Genomic DNA, 18,750 nt, shown 5'->3' on the forward strand with positions numbered 1-18,750 from the left:
CTAACACAATGAACTCTCATGCCTGAACAAGGACATACTTTGGTGGCTGTAGCCTGAAGCAGTAGACCACTCCTCGACTCTGACAACAAGGCTCTATTGAAGGAGCATGCCCCAGTAAAGCTCTGCTCCTGCTGGGCTCGCGCTCTGTCAACAACAGCCTTTATCTATTCAAAAGATTAAGAACTGGGTAATCCAAAACATTCCGCGTTGACAAAAGAAGTACAGGAAATCTGAGTGCTAGGTGAAGTGTTTTATGCTTACAATACATCACGACTAACCAAGAAGTTCTTTATGATGCCCCCAAGGAAGTTTAAGTGCAGCAGAAGCCTAAGCCAGTGCAGCTGCAAGCACTGTATTCAGTAATCTGACATTTGGGTGAACTGAAAAAAAAAACTGTTTTTTTTAGAGATATATATATATATATATATATATATATATATATATATATATATACATAGATACAATACATGTATGGCCTTAGAAAGGCATGTTGGCCCTGAGGAAAACACAACCATTTGTTAAAAAGAGTCATAAAAATAGACTACATATAGCTTTAGAAAGCTACAAACCGGAAGGCAGAACAAGAACCACTTCCCTTAGCTTTTGCTCATTTAGTCAGAATTTCTGGCTTGTGGGCAAAAGGTTCATTTGTGTTCAGCGAAGCATGATCTGCACAAAATGTTCAATTTTTGAAAAATATATTAAAATGTGATGGGTGTTAATCTGTAATGTAAAATGTAAACTATGGTGGGGTTTCACTTTACAATGGCCACTTTATTAGGAACACCTTGATTGTACCACCGTCAGAACTAACGTAATGTTTTATGGAGCAGATTCGACAAGGTGTCAGAAAGATTGTGAGATTTTGGTCAGTATGGAAATGACAGCATCACATCGTTGCTGCAGATTTTCCCCCCTCCACGTCCATTGTGCGAACCTCCTGTTCCATCACATCTGAAAGGAGCTCTGTTGCACTAAGAGCTCTTGACTGTGGAGGCCATCAGAGTACAGTAAACGCATTGTTTAGGTAACCAGTTTGAGGTGATTTGAGCTTTGAGGCATGTAGTATTATCTGGCTGGAAGTGGAGATCAGAAGATTGGTTCACGTTGGTCATAAACGGGACTGAAATGGTCACTGTCTCAATGATGCTCAGTTGGTACAAATAGGACCAATAAAAATATCCCATACCGTCAGATTTGGCTATGAGTTTCAAGGTCTGTTATTTTCCAATTTTGGTGACCTTGTGTGGACTGTAGCCTCAGTTTCTTGTACTTTCCTGACAGTCTTCTGCTGTCGCAGCCCATCTACTAAAAGGTTTGACGGGTTGTGCATTCAACCCATCAAACCTTTAGGTACCTCGGTTTTAGCCAGTCTTTTTTTAAGCTGCAGTTGTCCATTGTTTCAAACCAGCCTGCTCATTCTTTTATGACAACAATGGCATATTTTGTAGCTCGCTCACTAGAGAGATATAAACCTGAAAGACGACTGTCTGTAAAAAAGTCTAAGAAGATCTGCAGTTTCTCAGACCAGCCCGTCTGGCACAAACAACCATGCTACATTCAGTGACACTTAAATCCACTTAATTCCAAATGTTCAATCTCAGTTTGAACTTCAGCAGCCATCTTCACCACTTTTAGATGCCTGAATGCTTTGAGTTTGTGCGACATCATTGATTGATAAGTTATTTGTGAGAACAAGCAATTGTGTTACTAAGAAATTAGCTAGTGAGTGCCTTTCAACAGCTAACTAGTGGGTTAGTTCTTCTATAAAAAAAAGTACAACATATTATACTGGCAACTGAAACTAATGCTGCCAGCTCATGAGTTTGCGATTTAAATAATCTGAGTTAAATTGATTGATTTGGGAGATATTAGGGTATAGCACAGCTAGTGTTATGCCTTGAGGGAGCGTTTCACATCCTTATGACAGGTTTAATTCAATTATAGGAATAGCGCCCCCCCAAAACAAATAGCTGCAGAGAAAACCATCCGCAAGCTCAAAAGTTGCCTTTGGTTCTCCGACTGATTTATGAATGAACACAGTCCTCCTGCCAGGGTTCTAATTTGATTTTGTTTCCCAACCATCAAATTATTTTCCCATGCTCCGAGACTTGCATTTTGATTTCAAGACACTGATTTAAGAACCTCTTTGTCACAAAAGGGTTTGATGAAGGAGGATGAAAGCCGTTTCGCGGTGAAAACAACGCGGCCTTTATTTCAAATCCTTTTATCTTCACTCCTACTACCAGTTTAGAAACACTGGAAGCGTTTGTGCCAACAACAACGGGTCCACTGTTTTACACACAGACAAAACCCCCGAAGGGGCTGTGATGAAATCTATTAATGTCGCATCACATTAGATATCTGAGCTCATCTTCAGGAGCTACATGAGCGTGACTGAAAAGTAAAACAGCAAGAGAGACAACTGGTGTTCCACTGGGAACCTCAAACCAACCCACAGAACCCATCCCTAAGCTCTCTGCACAACCGTGTTAATCTTCAAACATTATGGTGTTTATCTATTACCCAGCATGGTTAACTATTCAGCTTTATTTCCCAATAAGGACGCGAGAAGTCAGTGACTGGACCCAGAAAGGCAAGCGATTGCGTCTTTTAAGTGCACACAGAAGGACACGGGGGTAAGGAAACTTTGTGGCGGGTGTAAAAAGGTGAAGGGAGCAAAGGTCGCTGCCTGCTCCCGTCTGAGCTGCAGAGCTGAGTTTGTGGTTGCCGTAGCTGCTGCTGCAGCCACGAAGCGAAGCTTGCAGACCTAATGAGCACCCTGCCAGTCATCTGCCGCCCACAGCTGGGGCCGGTCCAACCAAGCTGTCTAATAGGCTAACCGGGATCCTTGTTTCCCCAAGAGGAACTTTGAGTGGCAGAGTGATCTGATACAGCCGTGGAGCAAATCCGTCTTATCCAAAAGCTTGGCAAAGTCAGGTACGTCCATGTAATCCAAGAGGTAGCAGACATGAAGGAATGCATATAACACCCCCTGCTTGTCTGAGGACAAGTGATTAACTTGATTTCATTAAAGCTGCTATGCAGCAATGTGTTCAGCCCAGACAGTAACTGCCAGTGAGATATAAATCTGTGCACATCGCGGGGGAAAAAAAAAAAAAAAAAAAAAGAGGCAGAAAAGATTTCTCACACGTCTCAGGCTCAGTGACAAGGCTTCTGGTTTTAACACATGTTCGCACTAATGCATCACTGAGCAAGTTGGTACAAGTCAGCGTGTCTCAGGCTTTAAAAGCCATTTACAAATGGTTGTTTGGCTGCACACAGCGATAGTAGAACATAAACAACACTGACCACAAAAGAAGAGAAGAAGACCTTTGTACTCCTTCTGGTCTTTTTTTTGGACTAGTCTTTTTCCTACTGTTGAATCAAGAACACTGATCGTAACTGAGCTCAGGTCTGAAGTGCTTTAGATGTTATTCTAGGTACTTGTCTGATCTCATGGGTTGATGGATCAAATTGTGGTAGGCCAGCCACTTCTGAGAAGGAAATTGACTCTCATTGTGCACACCTGGAACCCAGGAGCCTTTGAAACTTCATTGTAACAGTTTCCAGCCTTACAAATTTCAGAACTTTTAAGACGATTTCCTGTTTTCTTGATGGCAGCCCTGGGTGTGCCCATTGATCGCAACTCAAGAAAATATTGTTAATCACGTTTAACTTGTGATTAACCAAACAAAGGCCATGATCTTAGTTTTTTTGTTTGTTTGGTTTATTTTTGATGATTTATCACAATAAAGTCTGACAAAAAAAAAGCAAAAATAGAACAACCCTATAGGGGAGCCTATTTAAAAGCATTGTAAGTATCATACATATGCATTTATAGGTATAAAGCTAAAGGAATATGCTTTGAAATAAGGATTAAACCCTGTTGTTAAGTAATATCTGTATACATAAAACTCAAATAAAACAATTAGCAATACTAAACAAGGGAACATTTTATAAAAAAAACTGTTAAAATAGTAATATAAAAAGTAAATATTAATATACTAAAAACTTATAGTAACTTTCCAATAAAAAGAAAATCATAAATGAATTAAAACCCCAATAAAACTGAGATCTGATGCTTTCACTGCTTGAGTAAATTCATACAAACTTACAAACTCAAATAAATAAATTAAATCAAATAAATAAGGACTCAGACTTAAAGATATTTTGATTAGCCTCAAACATGCTAGCTGAAGTTGATTAAGGAAGTTTCCTCCCAAATCAACTCATGTCTTGACACTGTGGACATAATCAAGACGCACATTGAACTGCTTCAGATATAAAGCCTTGTGTTGGGTGATGAGTAAAAGCAGACCCTCGTCTCCTATAATGGTAGTGCAGTGAATCTGACAAGCTGCTAACCAGTTAAACCAGACCGTTTTCAAGGCCGCCTACATCTGGCTAAATGGTCATTTAGGTTGCATTAGAGAGGCTGCTTCAGGCACACATCTGCGTCACCTTCTGCTAGGAGAGAGGTAAAAAACAACTTCAAAAGCCTTACCTGTGCGGTTAGAAAGTCTACAAAACAGCTACATTAAAAACTTGGTGGTGGGGGTGGGGGGGTTCCTTTCATTTCTCCTCATTCTATGACGACACACCTGAGATGCTGAACTTTATGCATAATGGGAACATGGTTAAAAATCTAATAAGACTAAAAAAAATAGCTTGCTTGGTTAACAATAAAACTGGAAACCGTTTAATTCCTAGCTCTGTGTCAAGCTAAAAACAGCACTGTCAAATTGTTCTGGATTCTAAACTAAAATATACAGCCTTACCGATGCTATGCTGACATTTATTGTTAGTCTTATTAACAGTCTCTAGGTTGAGAGGTTATATTAGCTTCTGTAGCAGCGGCCCAGAACAGGCTCTTTGATCTGGTGGTGCTGTTTTAGGCTGAGCTGCTGGATTCTCGTTAAAGGTGTGCATGAAAATCCTTTGAAGAGAAACAGACGACCACCAGCAAGCGAAAGCAGCCTCACCAGCGCCTTACTTTTGGAAATCAGAGACCTCAAAAGTATCTTTCCCAGAAACACTGCAGCTGTGGTTTTGTCGGAGTGCTTTTTCTGTAAAACTAATATAACAAATATCTATATGATGTGGCTCTCTGCAAAGCAACAGCCCAAACTTCTCTCTGACCAACGTGGATAAGAGGAGTCAAATTGCACCCATTAGAAATCAATTAACATTAATGACTCGCAGAAGACAAAGCAACTGACCGAAAGACTTTTTTTTATATAAGGAAGGCAGGGATTTAACAATCCAGTTTTTCTGAAAGTCAGGTCACTATCAGAAGAAAGAAAAAAGGGCTAAAAAAAAAAACGCATCCTTCTCCTCCTCCTCTTCGCTCTTACATAATCCAAACGCCACAATGAAAAAGAGGGACATGCCTGAAGAGAATCTGTCTCTCATTAAGAGAGAGGGAAGGAGGGAGAGAGTGCGAGAGAGTTAGGTCACGCACCGGCATTTCTTCCAAATGAGGCAATTTCAGCGTTTCGCTGAAGACATCTTCATCCATGGACTTATCTAGATGTAGGCATGGTACCACTGAGTTTTATTCATTGAAGTCGGTATCATGACTTTTTCTGCTCAACCACGTTGGGACGAATTACAGAAGAATCTCTTTACAGGACAACTGTTAGTCGTGCACTTCACAAATATTGCCTCTATAAAAGAGTGGGAAGAGAGCAGTAAAGAAAAATCGGGATCTGGTCAAAGGAAATTAAAATGAAAACTCTTGTTTACATGCAAAATGCTTTTCGTACTAGAAAGCGGGCCAAAGTTGATGAAAAGAAGGATGGAACTAGATACAGGTCAATTCTGGCAGAAACCATGTTATAGGCTGCAGACTGGAGTGCTTGTTTGCCTTCCAGCAGGAAAATTACTCCGAACTTACAGCCGGAGCTACGATAGGAGTTAGATTAAAGTGTCTTCCTGTGTTAGAATTGTCCGCTCAAAATCTGAGCAACCTGGTATGGCTTGTAAACTTTCAGAAATCTCTAATCTTTCTGAGCTTCAGCTATGTCGCCCAGAAGAACGTCCAAACCTGGTGGAGCTATTAATAGTTTGGAAACGTAACGTAGATTAAGTATCAACACAAAATTCGGGAAAGCTATTATCGTAATTGGATCCATATTAAGAACAAACCAACAATTTGCAGTATGGACGAAACTGCTCAGGATCATCGGCATTGCATTAATACCCTCCCCATTCTGGGGTCATAAACTGAGTTACTGACCAAGGGGAAACTAAATCAAGATCAAAATATCAATTATAATTCCCTTCACGTCGCATTTTTCCTAAACTGATGATTATGCTCCATTTGTACAGGCATGCAAGCACAAATGCACATCCGGCCAAATAGTTTTCCCAATAGGGTCTTACTGGTTTCGTCGACTGCATTCAAAGCACAAACAGTGTCACTGGTAAGAAAATGAATCAAAAACTCCACAGAGGATGACACTTTTTATTATTTTTATTTATTTACTTTTCATTCGATAAGAGTCAAAGAGCAAAACTCAATGCTGTCTGGCCTCTAGAGTTCCTTCATTCTGTTAAATTGAAAACATTTTCATATCTGAAAGAACGCTAAGACATTTAAATGTCTTTTAATTAACTCCAGCGACCGTCGAGAGCACAATAAATTGAATTTACACTTCTCAAAACCTAACACCTGATGTTTGTTATTGTATGAAGAAGTCTCATTTGACCTTTTTAAAATGCCTCGGCCTAACAAGTCAACTGTTGATTGAATCAATTTCCAAGGCTGACCTACAAGAGCCAACCCAGATGGGTTTAAAGATTTCAGCTGTCTGATTTCATGAAATAATCAATCAATGATGCAGAGAAAGAACTAGATTGAAATGATGTTGCACTGACCCAAGTAGGCATTGGCCGGTAGCCAGTATCGAGATATGGTCGGATTTTAAAGAGTTGGTTTAAAAATGCCACTAAATCTTTAATGTGTCGTTCCTATAGCTGCAGCATCAACCTTATGACCATTACACAGACAACAATTAAGTTGTTTCATTACCAAACAGCAGATACTGGGCAGAATCAAATATTTGAATAAAAGCTTTTTTATTGGGATGGAAGTAATGAATGTTATTATTCTTTCCAGTAGACTCATTATCTGGGCCATAAACCCAAAGCAGAAAGACATTAATGCTGTTTACTCGTCTAATTATCCAAATCAGTAATCACAGGATTAAAATGTTATCACATTTTGCATGTTTCCCTATTATTGTGCAGCCCTGCTTCTTGCATCACACATGAACTCAGACTGACCTTAGGTTCACTCAAGTGATCTTAGTTTTTCGTTTGACTTTTTCCCCCCAACATAAACATTAGAGATGCACCAGATAGCGACACAATACATCGCAAAGCCAAGGTCATCGCAATATCAGTGTGAGAAATATTCATATCGCTAAGGACTGCTTGGACTTCATTAATTGTTGGTTAATATATTCCAAGTGTCTTGAACATGCATTTCACACGCTAACGTGATGTTTAGCCAGTTGGACAGAGTCTCACGGCAGCAGATGTTCCCACCGGACACAAAATGACACTGCCCGGAATGCTAAAGGTCACAGAGTGACAGAGGCGCAAATGAGAAAGACACGAAAGAAGCAAATAGGGGTATATCGCAACTGATATCGCCGTTGCAATATTTACCTATATTATTGTTGTTATTCATAAATCTTATTTATGAATAACAACATACTACTAAATACTCTCATTAAGACAAGTTCTGACAAGAGAAACCTGTTAGAACATATTTAAAAAGAAAACTCATACAGAACAACACATGACTTACTAAAATGCAGAGTAGCAATGTTTAAAATATATAATTAAAGCTGCAGTAGGGAGAAAACCGTGGAATTAGACTGAAGTTTTAAACAAGCACACCTTACAGGTCCCTCCCTCCTGCTCTCTGCTGCACTACAGCCCTCCCTCCATAGCTATTTCCTAGCGGAGATTGGAGCTGTGCTGCTCCAATGTTTACCTGTGTTAGTTTTCTGAGCAGGTGCCCCTTAAGAAATCGACAATTTTGCTGTAAAGCAGGTTATTTCTCCGCCATTTCTCCACGTGGCTGCAGCCCACCAGCAATCATGAGCATGAATGATGGTGATGCTGTGCGGTAGAGGGGTGTGAGCCACATGTACACACAAGTGATTGACACTGCTAAGCAGCATTTAGTTCATATGCTCCACTTATCCGGAACAAACTTCCAGAAAACTGTAAAAGTGCGGAAAGCCTGAGGTCCTTTAAATCAAGATTAAAAACACATTTGTTTAGGATTGCCTTTGACTGTTCTAGTTAAACTGTTTTACTAAAACATCATTAGTTCAACTTTTTTAGTCCAACTGTTTTTAATGTTCTATTTTGTTTCTACATTTTACTCCTACTTTCTTTTATTCTGTTTTATTTTCCTATATTTTAATCATGTAAAGCACTTTGCATTGTCTCTGTACTGAATTGTGCTATACAAACACCCAACACATTGCCTTGCCTTGGCTTGCTAACAACCAATCAGAGCCAGAGCCAGACATTCCGCCTGGCTCTGATTGGTTGTTTCTGACCGGGAGCAGTGTATTTCAGCAAATGGCAGTAGGACCACTGGGAGGAGCCAGAGGAGCTTGATTTTTTTCACAGATTATCTGTCTTAAATTTTACTGCCAGGATTTAGTGATAGTTTCAACAAATATGTGAAAAATACATTTATACAAAAGTTACTCACTGCAGCTTTAACAAAAAATATAAGGACTTAAGAACAGGAGCAAGACATTTCTGGCATTTGTGCAAGACATTTTAAATTTGATCCAACAGGTTTATGTCCTGTTGAAAACTATTCAAGGTTGATGGTGCAGAGTTGGAGAAGGCTGTTTTTCCTAACTCTGTACGGACTGAAGAAACAAGCTGGGATCATAGACTGTAAATGGTGTGTTTAAGAGGAAAATATATATATATAGATGTTGTGATCATCTCAAGAGTTTCCAATATTGTAATGCTCTGATCACGGTTTTAGGGGATTTTGTGGATATGAAAACTTTAGGACACCGTACCCCTGCTGCACCATTTTGTTATATTTGGATTTCTGGACATACTGTTTTTTTATGAAGGACAAGACTTCAGCCAGTTCTGTAATTATGGCCTGAATGTCAAAGCTTTGCAGCCTTCCACAGAGGTGGTGATGGTGTCGTCACCAAAGCCCGGGGCAAGTCTCGTCACTACGGTAACCCAACAGGCATTTGTCACTGACAGATGTGAAATGAACATGACCTCCTTAGAGTCAATAAAGGAGAAGCACGTTGCTTGACTTTGTATAACCATGCAATTTTAGCACACCATTTTACCTCTGCAATTTACAGCGCCCACCTTGCATGGGTGGTAAAGGATTAAATGTCTAAAAACCTATAAAATAAAATAAAAACCTCTTTTACTGCAGCTGCATATTCCCGCACTGATCAACTTGAGAACATTCATTTAGTATAAAAAAAAAAACAGCCCTAGGTAAGAGGAGAATTTTTTTAACTCAATTATTAGTGCCACAATTCATCTAAGATAAATGTAATAAAAAAAAAAAACTTTAATTCACAGTTGTTCCAGTTGAAAAGCCGACTTACACACTTTTAAGTATGGTGGGGTAGCTGTGATACTGTGGCCATATTTTTCTACTGCAGGACTTAGAACCTTTCTGCAGTATATGACAATTATGATCTCTGAAATACCAGAACATTTTACACAAGAATCTGATTGTCTATGCCAGAAAACTTTTACGTTATCGTCAGTGGGTCTTTCAGAAGGATAATAATCCAAAATGCATGGCCAAGTAAAGCCAGAAAAGGTTCACCAGACACAAAATCAATCTTCTTACAAGGTCATTTCTGTTCTTATCACCAAATACTATAGAAAATCTGTGAGGTGAGCTCTTCTATAACCTTCTATAACCATGAGTTCCAACTTGCTACAAAGAATCACCTCAACCACATTATTTTGGATCCATAATTGGAGAAGGGGGAGAATGTTGCTGCATTAACTTAACATGAGTTGTCTGCACATGACCGGTGTTATTTGCATGTTTCTGTGGCAGTGTCACAGCGCCAATATTATATAATAGACACTAATTATTTTTGTAACTAAAGATAAAGATGTCTTAAAGTTAAACTTGAAACAAGCACGCAAAAGTGCCGAGAGCTAAATACAATTAGTTAAACCATTTTCACTATGGCAGAGGTCCTCAATTCCGCACCTTGAGATTCTTTTAGATGTGTCCCTGAACCAACACACCTGACTCAAATGACTGAATTACCTCCTCCCTAAGGTGCGTTCACATTGAACACGATAGTGGCAGGCCGAGCGACAGATTTACATGATATCCCTATGCACAGGTGCCACACAGGAGAGACGTGATGAAAGCGGCGTGACGCAAAGCAATGCTGCGCGAGGCCACAGAGGCAATTCTAGCGATGCAAAACGTTCAATTTTGCCGATTAAAGTGAAGGCAGAGCGACACTACACCTGCAACGGACGCGAAGCGGCAGTGGCTGGAGTTGAAAAATCTAAACTTTTGTGTCACACCGCAACAACCAATCAGGATCTGGATGTGGCTGTGACGTGGGGTGAAGGACGGCGGCGGAGACAAAGCTGTTTTCATTCAACATGGAATAAAAGCTGATAATAGAGGTCTGAGGTCGGCCTGAGTTATATGACTCAAACGACTGTCCCTACCGAGAGACAAGTCCAGAATGGACCAAGCCTGCAGGAGAGTGAGTGAGGAGACTTGAGTGGCACCATTGTACTGCTGTATTTCTGGCTTGTCGCTCGCTTTGCAATTGCTGTTGCCTGCTGTGCAAACGGCCGGCGGTATGTCAGGCGAGCGACAGCATGCAAACGTGGCTACATTGTGGTGCCATTTGTGCTCAATGTGAAAGCATCTTTATGCAGTCAACTTCTTCTGAGTCTTGCTAATGAACTGATTGTTTGATTCGGGTGTGTTGGATCAAGGACACATCTAAAAGCTGCCGGACACCGGACCTCGAGGACTGGAATTGAGGCACTAGGGCAGGGGTGTCAAACTCATTTTGGTTTAGGGGCCGCATACAGCTTAATCTGATCTCAAGAGGGCCACACGAGTTAACTCATTGCAAGATTAAATAGAACTAATAAAAGTGGACTTGTTGTTGATTTTTATATTAAATGAATTTCACTTTTACACATTATATTATGAATAACCTCAGCGTTTTTAAGAAAAGTATGTGCAATTTCAACAATACTTTTACTCAGTTAAACATTTACTTGTGCATTATGCATAAGAACTGATCACAGCGATTGTACATGTTGAAAAACATTTATTCACATTTTTTGGAACTTAAAAACACTGTCCTGCATGACGAAATACATCAAACAGATAAAAATTAAGAAATGATTTAAATTTTTCCACACCTGAAGCTTAATCTGCTAATTAAAACACAGCGCCCCTCGTGGACAATATAGGAACTGCACATTTTCAATTAAATGAAGTACATGTTTTTTTCAATAATTGTTTTATCATTCTCTTCCTTTTATCTCCTCTTTCTTTCACCTTTTGTTTTTTTTCTTCTTGTTCTTCCTTTCCTCTCCTACTTTCCCATTGTAGTGTCCATATCATTTGAGATATTCCCCGCATGAATCATAATAAATCTATTCACATTCATAAATCAAGTGGAGCACTATGGCAAAAGCAGTACTGCTCCACTTGTGAAAGTCAAATCTGATGAGCTCTTTTTGGCATTAAGAAAACAATTTTTATTGCCACATCGCCAGACAGGACGCTGGAAAAAAAAAAATTTAATAATGATAATGCATTTAGCCACAGGGCCGGACTAAATTGTTCGGCGGGCCAAATCCACCAAGATTTGGTGTTTTTGTTATTGTGATGAAACTACTGGGCCCTGTTTTATAAAAGATGACCGGTCAACCCTGAATAGAAAGCAGCTACTCTGAGTAGTTCTACCTCACGCTGTTATACTCGTTATGTTCAGTTTCAGAACAGGTAAACTCAGCCTCCAATCAACCCTGAGTTGAACACGAGCACGAGCATGAAAAAAGCTCCTCCTCAATTGTAACGCAGATAACGTGATTCACCATGGCAACGGCAGGAAATAAGAAGCCTCGAAGTGCGCATTTCCCGCAAGTGCAATCAGAAATCTTTATTGAAGGCATATGGAGAATATTAAACCAGAATTAACAAAAGGAAAAAAATGCTGTTGCTGCTGAAAAACCGTGTTAGCAGCAGAGAAATGCTGAAAAAGTCAATGCACGAGTGATATGAGGGCTACTTGATAGATAATTAAAGTTGTATTCTCATACTACACCTAACTTATTCAACCACCAAAAAAAGGATTGGAGGGTGGGAGGGGGCGTTGGGGGGCGTATTGATTATGTGTCTAGGTGCAACTTGACAGGCATAAAAAAAGGACGTGGTAGCAAATCAAGATGTATGAAAATACAGTTTAATCAGGTAAGGTCCAGTTCTAAGATATTCTTATGTTTAACCGTAATCAACTAAAGCATTAATTGGCTATAATCAAAGTTTGCAATTAATGACGTGATGTTGTGAGTTATTGAAATAACTGATATGTTGATTCTTTTTGCCAGCATTTGGCTTCACCCATCCTTCTAAAAATGAATTCACACTGATTTTCTTGTAGGTGTATAATTTGTGCAAGCCTGACTTTTTATTAATCATATAGACTATATTTATATTTTAAGTTGAAGTGAAGGTGGCGTTAGCACTAACAGTGTTAGGGGGGCGGGGGGGTATATGAATGAAAAATTAGAGCTGGAAGTCTCAAAATATGATACAGAATAAATTATTGCTTTCATTCGGTGTAGTTCTTTTATTCATCTTGTGGGCCTCTGACTATGGAACCACATAAAACTCTACTAAAGCTGAGTGCAACAGTAACATTCCTGACAGCGCGACATACAGTAGCCTCTGAAATATTTTCTGCGTCACCTACCTTCCTAAAAAACTGCCGTTAGCATAAAAATGAAGAGCAGCACAAAGAATATGTTCCAAACTGAGAGCGGCTCTTCATTGTGTTAGAAAAGTGATGTGTGGGCTGAGAATATTGAGATAAATCAATGACAGTAGCGAAAAATGGTATCGCTTGAAAATATATTCATGCAGAATAATGAATTAAATAAGACATTTAATCGTGGTCTGATCAGCCTCTGCCGACAGAGATTTCTGCTCCAGCATGCAGGCTCCTCCAGTAAAGGACACACCTTTTCTGACGTGTCCTTGTGCAGATGTCAGCTAAAAAGTAGGAAAAACTCAGGGTTTTCCCAAACAACTCTGCTTGGTAGCAGGGTTGTTTCACTGAGTAATTTGTTGTAATAATTTGACTCAGTGTAAAGGCTTCTGAGCTTTCTGAAACAGAAAAGCCGGAGTATGCGGGAATTTACCCTGAATATCCCCTAACCCAGCTTTCTGAAACGGGGTCCTGGAGGAACTTGGCAAGTGAGAGATAAATAAACAACAGTGACAAACTATAAATACAGGTTAATTTCAACAAGTTAGAATATCCCTGAAACATTATTTCAGAAATTATTTTCAAAAAGAACAACTTCTTTTCAAACGTAAAACTTTAGATTACTACTCTACATTGATATGCTTGAATACAGCACAGTGTGAAAAACTAACTTCTTTAACAATTTACCTTTCGCTGCTTACAGCCCCTAGGACACTTAAGGAATAATCTACTGGACAATCGTGAAGTGAACAGTGCTCCCCATTATTGACAAAACAGTCCTGTATCAAAAATTATATTTATTTTCTGACAAATTAAAATAGGGTTTTCCTAATCATTAACATTTACAGATACAATTTTAAATTACTCTGTTAAATGAATTTCACTTTTCAAATTAAACATCAACAATATTCCAATTTACCAAAAAGAAGTGTGTGATTGTCTTGATTAGGGTTCTTTATTTTTTAAGGGAAAATAGCTCCTATTTGACCTTAAATAACACTGACACAGTGAGTTTAGAGAAGTCAGCTTTGATTTAAAGATGAGAGGAATATGTTATTCAAGCGGCACACTGAAAGACCGAAGGCTGTTTTGTGTCAGCTTAGTTTTGTGAGAAATCCATCACCCATTTTCAGCACCAGAATCCTTTTTTTGTTCAGACCTTTGGCCCATCAGTGAGCTGTGAAGGGGAGGAAAAAAAAAAAAAAAAAAAAAGAGGACTGCACTGGCTCAAACTGTGGAAAAACAAGGACACGTCACTACCCCCACTGAGAAGGGAGAGATAAGCGCCACACAAGACAAAAAAAAAAAAAGTTTAGGCCTGAACAAAAGAAAAAAAAAAGAAAACAGAGAACATGGTGATCTCACAATAGAAAACGTACACACTGTGAGCTCACAGATGTGTGTCGGAAGAGCAAAACCAGCGCATGTCAGTGGTGTGATGAGAGAACGCTTTGAGGATGAGCGTCTTTCATCTGCGTCGAGCCGAGCTGACAACCAAGAACTTAAATAAAAAAAAGGCGGCAGTCATCTCAAGCCTCATACAGAAGCCATGAAAACCATGAAAACTGAAGCACACTACATATTCTTGTGATAAGTGCTTTGTTAAAAAAAAAAAAGATAGCAGCAGCTGAAAGGGCATATCTTTGTGTTTTAACAGTGTTAAATATTGTAACATTTCATTATGTTTCGGCTGAAACCCATTTCCTAGTGTTACCCCTAAGCCTACCCCAATCTTTTTTCAGGTAGTGGATAAAATAACCCACTGAGAAATGGGACACTCCTTCAATAATCATTGTCAGTTTACACATTTAGACGTTTTGCATATATGTCTTTACAAAATGTCTTAAGCTCAGTAAAAAATGGTGGAGAGCCTCTTTTAACATCAAGTCTTGCAACAGATTCTCAGTTATATTTAGGTCTGGACTTTAACTGGACCATCCTAACACATTAAAATGTGCTTTTATCTAAACCTTTCCCTTCTCAGCTCTGGATTTTACATATAATGGCCTACTGTAAGGTGAACATCTATCCATAATCTCAAGTCTTTTGTAGCCTCAGACAGATTTTCTTCCAGGACTGTCCTGTATTTGGAGCTCCACCCCATCAACTCTGACCATCTTCTGTGTCCGTCCTGAAGAAAACCTGCTCCAGGTCATAATGCTACCACCACCGTGTTTCACCGTGTGTTCATGGTTATGTCCAATGTGGGTTTTAGCATAGCACATAGCATCTACACCAAAGAAATTCAGTTTGGTCTAGGTTTATTGGAGCACCTTTTAGAAACATGTTTTGCGGTACCACCAACATGGAAACAGGACATCTTATGACGCGTGTCTTTTTTCTTACAACTCTTACATAAAGGCCAGATTTATGGGGCATAGAGACAGTAGTTTTTGTTTTTAAAAAAGTGTTCCACCTGAGCTATGAATCTCTGCAGCTCCTCCATAGTTACCATGAAGCTCTTGACTTCTGCTCTTATGAATGCTATAGGAGACTTTGGGCTGAATAGAAATGCTTCTCACCCCTGATACCAGACCATTGTCAAGGCATTTCAATTATTTGTAGTACATTTAAAAAAAAAAAAGCATGCCTAATTTTCCTTCCACTTCAGTTTGGGGCTACTTTATGTTAGTCTATAAATAATACTCATAAAATACAACAAAAACTATGGTTGTAATCTCAGAAAATAAGGTCAAGTTCAAGGGGGTCAAATCATCAAACACACTTGAAGATTATTGACTGGAGCTACGGTAAAGCACGTCAAAACGTAATATACTTGTCACTGGTGTAATAATATATCAGAATACACACCAAACTAGACTTTTCAGTGGTTTCCACATCTTGACTGATAAATACTAGGCTTAATCTGGTCCGTTGAAAAGAACTGACAATTATATCAAACTAAATATGGACATATTGAATAAATTAGAATACACTATTTGTTTAGGCTCCTTTGTTTGATTAAAAGTAACTTTTAAAAATAAAAACATCCTTTATGCAGGTATTGAACATACTTTTCACTAAGCCCACAGGTCTGTATGAAAAATGCTTTTTTTATGAGGTCTGACGTAATATTCTAATCTCAAATGTTGTGTTTGCATTTGCTCTGCGTGGAAAAACCATTATAATTAACAGAAATAAAAGGCTTGAAAACATCAGTCTGTGTTTATATAGTCTGTGTAATTAATGTATACAATCAGTTTCACTTAGTGAACTGAGTTACTAAAATAAATCAAACGTTTCAATAATATTCCTTTTTGTTGGATATGACTCTAGATCAGAAAGCAGAAAAAAAGTTTTTAATTTAACAAAAAAAAAGTTCACAAACAATAATTAGCCACGATACATTTGATGTGCTGTGGTTATTGCATGATTGAAGTATGTTTACACATGTGAGCGTAATTGCAGTGCTGCAACTCAGCCATAGCCCTTTGTTTCCAAGTGTCATCCAGAGAAATAAGCTGTGGGGGGGCAATGGGATTCAGCCTTAATGTCCAAATCTATTTACAATTTCTTCTGAATGATGATCCGGATTGTGAACAAAAGGGGGAAATAAGTGTTTTCCCCTTCCAAACAACAGGCATTACACAGATTAAGTGCCTCGACTGAAACATACTATTACCACATAAGTCTCTGTCAAAGAGGGACCAGATGTCAGATAATAGGCTGTGCACAGGGAGGTAGATGCTGGCCTGAAGCGAGCGAACAAGTAGGAACAGCTTCTGCCGTAAAGACCTCTTCATTTTATGGACAGTTTGTTGTCTGGGTGGGCAGCCCTTCTTAACCAGAAACTGCTGGAAAAATAGGCTAGAAGAATCTGGATTTATAGCCTGAAACTTAAATAAATTCAGCGTTGCTTTGCAGGCTGTCTGGGTGATTAAAGGTGGGAATAAAGATCTTTTTGACTACAGAGAAAATCACCACAGTGCGTTGCATAGTTAGACAGTAAATGCGTCGCATATGTTGCATTTAACCCTTATAAAGAAAACGCCTGTCGTTGCATTCAAAGGAGCAGCTAAGTATATCCCATTAAAACACTACTGGGGGTTGTTCATTGGCTTAGCTTGGCTTGCGGGGTCCTGGCTGCGAGCAGAGTCCAGATAAAGCCATTATATGTTATATGTGCACTGGTGTGTTAATAATAATATACATAAACTTTCTGCTATTAACAAAAAAAAAAACTATGATTTAGGATGCAAACGAGTGCAGTTGAGATGGAACAGGAGTCGCAGAATAAAAGAGAGAGTTTACCTCCTCTCTAGACTCGAAGCTGCGTTTTTCTGTCCAGCCCTGGCATCACATCCACGGCTCCTCCGTGTTGCTGCTGCTGCTGCAGCGCTCCGTGCGGTGCGGCTCCTCCGTCCGTGTCCGAGCGCTCCGAAGCGGCCAAGCCGACTGACAGCAGGGAATAACTGCACCGATCAAAGCCACCGCATTCAGCCCCCCGTCCGCCTCCTCCTCCTCCTGGGTGTGGGACGCGGCGAAAAGTCGCGTCGTCCGGGACTCACGGCTGCTTCTCGCCCAGCGTATGTGCCAAGCAGTGGAGGCCATTCACGACTAAAGCCACGCGTGTGTTGCGCAGCCAGCCAGCCAGCGGCGGATCGGCGCGCACTGCCACGCAGCGCCGCAACACGGAGAGGTGCCCTCCCCTACCGCTGAAAACACTGACGTGTCGTCCGATACCGAGCCGGCCGTGTGGGCCGGTTCTTTAACGCGAAGAATGGGGAACCGATTCTTAATACTCATACCGAATATTGTGCGTTTAAGTGAAACAATCGTCAAGGTAATTGATTTCAAGAGGACGCATCATGCAAAATCTACTTTTTTAGTCCTTACATACATTTTGTTGTGTCTAAGTAGGGGATTTGAATTTGGTCTATATACTGGGTATATCTAAATAGTCTTTTTTGGGTCATTTTTTTTTCAAGCTGTTGCGTTTTCTCTGTTTTTCAGTAATGTTTTTTAAGAATTACCTCACAGCTTTAGCTACAGAACTACGAAACAAGGTTTCCAGTTTATTATTTCTGCAAATATCCCATTTTTGTTTAGTCCATGCTGAAGGATGCCCGAAGCACACAAGTGGATAAGTCAAAAATGTTCAGTGTTGGAACAAAATACAACAGAAAAAAACAACATAAGCGCTAAACACACAAAATGTTCGGCGAATCACTCAAAATATTTGTATTTTTCTTGAGCTAGTCTTAGGCTGTAATGTAGAAACGCAAAAGGAAAACAGGATGTATAGTTATTCAAATATTATTCTTTGAATACAACTCTATCAAGAAAGGTCTTCCTTTTTCTGGTGAGCCAGTATGGATTGACAGTATTTATTGATAAAGCAGCCTAATTATTTATACATGTATGCTGTAACTTTAATGTCCTGTGTGCTCTGAACACCTCAAAAACAGAAACATGCCAGCTTTGGGGTGGGATAGGACTACATAGGGAGTGTTTGCTAACTGCAGCCATGCTGTTTGGTCTGGTGTCATCACGGGCCTGGCTGACTCTAGTTATGATGAACTTGGCCCCACCAAAAAAGGATGGTTAATTTTGAGCACCAGCAGCATCCTGCACAAACTTTCCCTACTCCACCCATTTCTTTCTGCTTTCTTTTATGCATTTTTTTCTAATTTAACCTGCCCGTGTTTCGTTCCTGTTTTTCTTTTTCTTCAAATTAGGAGGGGCCGTGTGTATCTCCGCTTAATATGAAAATATCAGATTGACTCAG

The 18,750-nt window shown here is 39.6% G+C and overlaps 1 long non-coding RNA gene across 1 annotated transcript in view; it reads right to left on the reverse strand.

Moving 5' to 3' along the window:
- LOC118564307 overlaps positions 1-17,666 on the reverse strand; it is a 63,541-nt gene extending 45,875 nt beyond the window's left edge. Inside the window, exon 1 of the long non-coding RNA XR_004931750.1 lies at positions 17,274-17,666. This is a non-coding gene — a long non-coding RNA (uncharacterized LOC118564307). The remainder of the gene's footprint in view (positions 1-17,273) is intronic.
- Positions 17,667-18,750: the final 1,084 nt, after the last annotated feature.

This window comes from Fundulus heteroclitus, chromosome 10 (genome assembly GCF_011125445.2).
Source record: "Fundulus heteroclitus isolate FHET01 chromosome 10, MU-UCD_Fhet_4.1, whole genome shotgun sequence".
NCBI lineage: Eukaryota > Metazoa > Chordata > Actinopteri > Cyprinodontiformes > Fundulidae > Fundulus > Fundulus heteroclitus.